We start from the raw sequence: 6,913 nt of genomic DNA, 5'->3' as shown, positions 1-6,913 counted from the left end.
GAGCACTATTTCTCAGTACATACTTCTCTATCAAAAATGGGAAATAAAGTTAGAGAGAAGACATTTTGGCATTTGAAAAGTAAACCGATGTACCATATTATGCAAAGAAAGATTACTCAAGGCTTCCTGGCATTTAGTTGCATGAACTTACCCTTTTGAACTTTAGATTCTTGCTAACAGCCGTCAGAAGCTGACAAGCTGAGCTCCGAGGGGGCCGGGTGTGGTGGGGCGGGGGATGGAGAACACAGGAGTTTCTAAGGCTCAATTTGCACCATTGCTACAATTTCAAACGTTAAGGAATGAAAGAGAGCTTTGGGAGGCTCTGAAAAACAGGAGATGGACAAACTGCTGTTTTCTTCAAATCCCCAAACAGCCAGCATTCTTGGCATGCACTGAATTGTATGAGACCAGAGAAGGAATTTCTCAGCAATGGGCATTAAAATCTAACTGCATATTTGATTCAGAGCATTTTCCCCTCTCCAATAAGAAGTTGTTGTGTTAATACTCCTAAGAATTATTGGATTGAAAGGTATATTTTTAAAGAAGAAAGAATGAGTAAGGAGGATGAGGTTAATCATTTATCTGATCACCTAATGTGCCATGTGCTTTAACATACTCTAGGTTTTCTCCCTGTATCTTTCCCTTCCTCTTCCCTGCATTCACACTGAAGTCAGCCTAGTGCTCATTTCCTCAGAGGAGAGACGTAGTGGGGATAAAGTAGGAATAATCTGTGGGGCTTTTGTTTTCAAAAGTCAGAAGCATGTTTTGTGGAATAATATCCAAGATATATTGTGATGTGAAGAAGATGCAGAATGCCTTGATTCATTTGCTAAAGTTTCTGTGTTGGGAAAAAAAGAAAGCAAGAAAGCTGTGTAACCCTAGTGCCAAGAAGGCTTGTTGGAGAAATGGTGGATTTTAGATCTGGAGCAGGAAATGTACAAGGTGAGCATGGCAGCTATCAAAGACTACTAGGGGGACTTCCCTGGTGGCGCAGTGGTTAAGAATCCATCTGCCAATACAGGGGATACAGGTTCAATCCCTCGTCCGGGAAGATCTCGCATGCCGCAGAGCAACTAAACCCATAAGCCACAACTACTGAGCCCACATGCTGCAACTACTGAAGCCGGTGCACCTAGAGCCCATGCTCCACAAGAGAAGCCACCGCAAAGAGAAGCCCCCAACTGCCACAACTAGAGAAAGCTTGCACACAGCAATAAAGACCCAATGCAGCCAAAAAATAAATAAATTAATTAATTAATTTAAAAAAAAAGACTGGTAGGGTCATATCAAGTGGTGTCAGGTGTCAAGTTTAAGACTCTCCTGTAGGCCAAAGAGGGGACAGTTTCAGTATCAATAAGGATAACTGAAATATGTAGAAATATAACAAATATATTTAAATCTATAAATTCATTATCATACTTAAAAAAAAAAGTCTCACCTTGGAGGATGCTAATGAACTGAACTGTCTTGAAATCTGGTAAACAAAAGGAAAGAAACAAGCATCTGTTCTGCCTTCCTTCTCTGAATGGTACCTCAGGATAACCAAAGAGTTGATTTAGGGAAGATTCCAACTAATACAGGAAGAAAGATTAGATTGAATCAGAACCTTGCCACTTTGCAACTTTTAATAAATTAATAATCAAGGCAATGAGCATTACTGGCCTCCAACATGACAAAAAGAGAGACAACCTGAGATTGTGTGCCTCCCAATAGAAATACACACACTACCCTGATGAAGTAGTCTTGCCAAAAAAAATGGAATCTGATACTAAAGGAATAAGAAGAGACTGGGTATTAGGGGACAGTTAGTGGTCTCTGCCACAAGCAAGAGGAAGAACATCGCAGGCAGAGGGAACTGGATGTGGACACAAAGGCTTTCAGAGTGAATGATACTTGAGCTGGGTGTTAAAGACTGAGTAGGCGTGAGCCCGTCAGAGACGACAGCCTGGGTAGAAGCATGGAGCCCTGAGAGATGTCAGCCTTGGGGGACATGATGTCCAGGATGGCTGGAGAATTAAGAGCAAGAGAAGTGTCCAGAAAGGAGGCAGCTGTGTTACACCCTCCCTGTGTTACAGGCAATTAAAGATCAGGGAGGTTAGGAAATTTGGCCAGGGTCAGAGTTTGTGAAGTCAGGACTCAAACCCAGGTTTATAGGATGCTTCCAGGCTTAAAGTTTCCATTTGCTTGGTAGGATTTTTGTTTGTGTTTGTTTTCTTCTGTTCATTAAATCCAGGGCATGAAGTCCAGGCATCAGTTTTTTGTTTGTTCTGTTTTTTTTTTTTTTTTTTAAAGCTTCCAGTTAATTCCAACATGCAGTCAGGACTGAGAACAACTGGGTGGGATGATCCTCCTATATCCCAGCACACTTTCCACTGACTCTAAATTCCCTATTCCTCCTGTCCTGATGGATGTGATTTCATCATACCTGCTTTATTGTGAGCATCAGAAGCTTCTCAAAGGGGACTTCCCCGGAGGTCCAGTGGTTAGGGCTCCGTGCTTCCACTGGAGGGGTCACCCAGGAACTAAGATTCCGCATGCCACGTGGAGCGGCAGGGAAAAAAAAAGTTTCTGGAAGGTGGGGGGTGGTGGTGATGCAGAAGCCAAAGCATATCAGCTGGGCTAGGTCCTCAAGAGAACAAGGCCTGGGCGACTTATTCCCACATCTCTGCATCCCGTCTGCAAGAAAAAGAGCTGAGAGTATTTTCCCTCCTGTTGTTGTTTGGAGTTTTGTTGTTGTTGTTGTTCTTTTGTTTTTTCCACCACCACTCCCACCAGGTGAGAAACAGGAGTCCCTCTTGGCTGAGCAGGGAGGCAGGCAGCTGCTGAGGCCGCCTGCTCCCCGGAATCAGCGCCCAATCCTGACTCTGAAGTAGTCCCGCGCCGACACCACCCACCCCCGAGGCGGCTGCAGGGCGTGGAGCAGATGGAGCGCCGCCTCCGCACGCCGCCCGCAGCCGGCCCTCGGCGGCTGGGAGGGGAAGGGGGGTGGGGCGAGAGGGGGAGCCTGCGAACCTGCTCTCAGCTGCCGTGTGCGCACGCGCCTAATTCCGCACCTTAGGGAGCGCAGGTGGCCCCAAGCGCTCTCCTCTTCTGGACTCAATTCTTCCTTTTAACATCCGAATAAGGATGTCCCCATCTCAGGCAATATGGGGCTCCCGTCTGAAATCTGAGGTTTAGCGAGCTGCAGCCAGCTTCTTCAGGAGCTAATGCCCCTTCTCACGCCCCCAGGACCTCATCTCTCTCTTTTCATTCCCACATCACACGGTAAACCCAAGTTGACTGCGTGGAGCAGAATGTTACGCTGGCTTTGAGAGTGATCGGAGGTAATGGCGACCCAGGGCAGGAAACTTCCTGTTTAAGGCAAGCACCCTTAAGCAGTCTTTCCCTTCTGCGTGAAACCCATCTGAAACGGGCTTAAGTTAAGAGGGAAGCGATTAATTCCCATCACGGGAAAGTCCAGGAGGCGATTTCAGGTCTGGCTGGATTCAGCTCCTGTGCGAGGCTTGGTGCCTTTCCTCTCCCGTCTCTTCCCTCTTCTCTTGTCTCATTTTGTGTCCCCTCTCTTCCCTTTTCTAGCTACAGCTGTGCTCCTCCTCCTCTCCATCTCTCTCTCCATCCTCCCTCGCCCTCCATCACGTCCTCTACCCACTAGAAACCAAGAGCACACACACACAGCAGTTGTGACAACCCAAAATGTATGTAAACATTGCCAAAATGTGTGTGTGTGTGTGTGTGTGTGTGTATCACCCCTCCCCTGACTCATTTGAGAACCACTGGCCTAAAGGGAGAAACCTTAAGCTGCGAGATAATTATGGGCTGGAGCAGTGAGGAAAGGGTACCCGTGGGTCCTGAATCTGGTTTTCTATGAAGATAATATTCCCACTGCCATGTCTTAAGCTGATTTGGTGACAGCCTGCCTGCATGAAATCGCTTATTATCAGTCCCTGAAGCTTTCTGGGTCTGTGTCATTGTTGGTTGTTTATATTTTAATGCTGTGAGACTAAAAGAGATATTTATTTGAAAATGTAAAGCATGGCACAAAACTGACAAGTTTATTTTAAGGTCAAACAAACCAGTCATAAGAGCAGGGTTTGATTGCCACTTCTGCATCAAGTTAGTGGCCTTTAAAGATGCATTAAATTGTCCCTTTGATCTAATAATTGCTTTTTGCTATGGTGATGCCTCCCAGCTGGAACCAAGAGCCACTGCTAACTCCTCCAACCTAAAGAAAAACGTGATTTTCTCAGAGCTGAAGTTTAGGAGATGACAACTCACCCAGAGTGGACCATTTTCTTCCCAGATTTGGGCTGAGGATGACATCTGGCTTCCCTTCTAAACTTAGTTCCTTTTATCTGGCAGCAATAAGCTTACACTCTGTGTTTCCCTTTTCACCCCAGAGTCCTGGAAACAACTAAACATAAGTACAGCACAACTATCAAGTTCATTGACTGTCTCCTCCCTGGCTCCCAATGCAGTCAGCCTGTCTTCCTTTTAAGTGGTTAGAGGTAACTCTTTTTTCTTCATTTTAACGTTTTTGCTTGCTCTGGGTCATAATATTTCAGGAAGGAACCCCTGTGTATCTCACTGGGGAAATGAATAAGTAAATATGTGAATTGCTGGATTTTAATCTCAACCATATAAAGTTGACTTTTTGTGACTCAAAAATAGCTGAATATCAACAATTTCAGATGCTACAATCTAGTATTTATGGGACCCTGGAAAAACCACGGAAGGAAAAATGCACCCAGATTTGGGACACAGATGGTTAGGAGACAGCAACCCCTGGAAGGGGTGTGGTGGTCTAGACCCACAGCTACCTGTAGCAGCCAATTCAGGTGTGTCTTACATTCTTCCTTACAGAACGCAGTTATCAGTGGTTGCTTGGAGATAGGAAGTGGGGGGAGGGAGGAAAGAGTGGGAGGAACACAGAGGGATCCCAGGAAACTTTTGGGGGTGATGGGGATGGATGGTCACTATCTTGATTGTAGTAAAGGTTTTACAGACATATATATATATATATATACACAAATTCTAAATCAAAATGTACACTTAAAATATATGTGCCATTTATTATATGAGGGTGAGTCAAACATTATCTGCACTCTGGTTATACTAAAACTTCTGTAAATTCTATAGCCAGCATGCGGATAATTTTTGGCTCACCTCGTATGTCAATCGTCCTTCCAAAAGGTCATAACCTTCTGCACATTTGAAACAAGTTATAACATTTGAAACAAATCAAAGATTATGTATCACTTTTAAAATATTATAAAATGATTTTGTCACACCCATCAGGATGGCCACCGTCAGAAGAACAGAAAATAACAGCTGCCAGCAAGGATGCGGGGGAGTTGGAACCCTCACGCACTGTTGGTGGGAATGAAAAATAGTGCAGCCACCACAGAAAATAGTATGGAGGTCCCTCAAAAATTTAAAAATATAATTATCCTAAGTTCCAGCAACCTCGCTTCTGGGCATATATCCGAAAGAATTCAAAGCAGGATCGTGAAGAGATATTTGCACACTTATGTTCATAGCACTGTTATTCACAGTAGCCAAGAGATGGGAGCAACACAGACGTCCACTGACAGATGGATGGATAAGGAAAAAGTGATACATGCATACAATGAAATATTATGCAGCCTTGAAAAATAAGGAAATATTATCCCATGTGACAATATGGATGAACCTCGAAGACATTATATTAAGCTACATAAGCCAGTCACAAAAGGACAAATACTGTATTAGTCCACTCATATGAAGTATCTGAAGTAGTCAAAAATCCTAGAAACAGAAAGTAGAAAGGTGGTTACCAAGAGCTTGGGGGAGAGGGATTAGCATTTAATGGGAACAGAGTTTGTGTTGTAAGATGAAAAAGTTCTAGAGATCTATTGCCCAACAATGTGAATACACCACTCAAGCGTAAATTTAAAAATACTATGCATGCATTTAGGTTTACGGCAAGCCCAGCCCCCGGGGCCTCTCACCGTGTCCCATGCTGGAGCAAACTGGCCCCGCACCATTGCCTGGCCTCTGCCCGTAGACTGCAGGCACTGAAGCCAGTTGCACAGTGGGAAAAAAAAAAGAAAAAAAAAAAGAAAAAGGAGGATCTCCCTGGTGGCGCAGTGGTTAAGAATCCACTTGCCAATGCAGGGGACACACTTTCAGTCCCTGGTCCAGGAGGATCCCACATGCCATGGAGCAACTAAGTCCGTGCGCCACAACTACTGAGCCTGCTCTCTAGAGCCCGGAAGCCACAGCTATTGACCCATGTGCCACAACTACTGAAGCCCTCGTGCCTAGAGCCTGTGCTCCACGACAAGAACAGCCACCGCATTGAGAGGCCCGTGCACCACAACGGAGAGTAGCCCCCACTCGCCACAACTAGAGAAAGGCCCCCCACAGCCAATAAATAAGTTAATTAATTAATTTTTTAAAAAAGACAAAAAATAAATAGTTAAGGGACTTCCCTGGTGGTCCAGGGGTTAAGACTCGTGCTTCCATTGCAGGGGGAGTGGGTTCAATCCCCGGCTGGGGAACTAAGATCCCACATGCTGTGCAGTGGGATCTTACTTTGCCCCACAATATATACGCACATATATATAATAAAAATATAAAATAATAAAAATAGTTAAAATGGTAAATTCAATATTGTGTATTTTTTGCCACAATAAAAAAATGAATTTTTAAAATAATCTCAAACTGGAAAGAACACAAATGTTCACCATCAGGAGAATGGGTAAATAAATCGTGGCACACCCATGGAAAAGAATGCTGCTCAGTGCGATGGGTGATGCCTTAGAGGGCCAGGGGAGGGAGGGTGGGAAAGAGTCGCGGGAGGGAGGGGATATGGGGATATATGTGTAAATACAGCTGATTCACTGTGGTGTACCTCAAAAACTGGTACAAGAGT

General features: G+C 44.6%; 1 non-coding gene across 1 annotated transcript; it reads left to right on the top strand.

Moving 5' to 3' along the window:
* Positions 1–5,941: 5,941 nt before the first annotated feature.
* Positions 5,942–6,073, top strand: LOC130829560 (small nucleolar RNA SNORA42/SNORA80 family). The gene has a single exon (XR_009047584.1). It is a non-coding gene; the product is annotated as a small nucleolar RNA SNORA42/SNORA80 family (small nucleolar RNA).
* The last annotated feature ends 840 nt before the right edge of the window (positions 6,074–6,913 follow it).

This window comes from Hippopotamus amphibius, chromosome 9 (genome assembly GCF_030028045.1).
Source record: "Hippopotamus amphibius kiboko isolate mHipAmp2 chromosome 9, mHipAmp2.hap2, whole genome shotgun sequence".
Taxonomy (NCBI): domain Eukaryota; kingdom Metazoa; phylum Chordata; class Mammalia; order Artiodactyla; family Hippopotamidae; genus Hippopotamus; species Hippopotamus amphibius.
The sequence above is the reverse complement of the archived record's forward strand: the minus strand, read 5'-3'. Positions and strand labels throughout refer to the sequence as shown.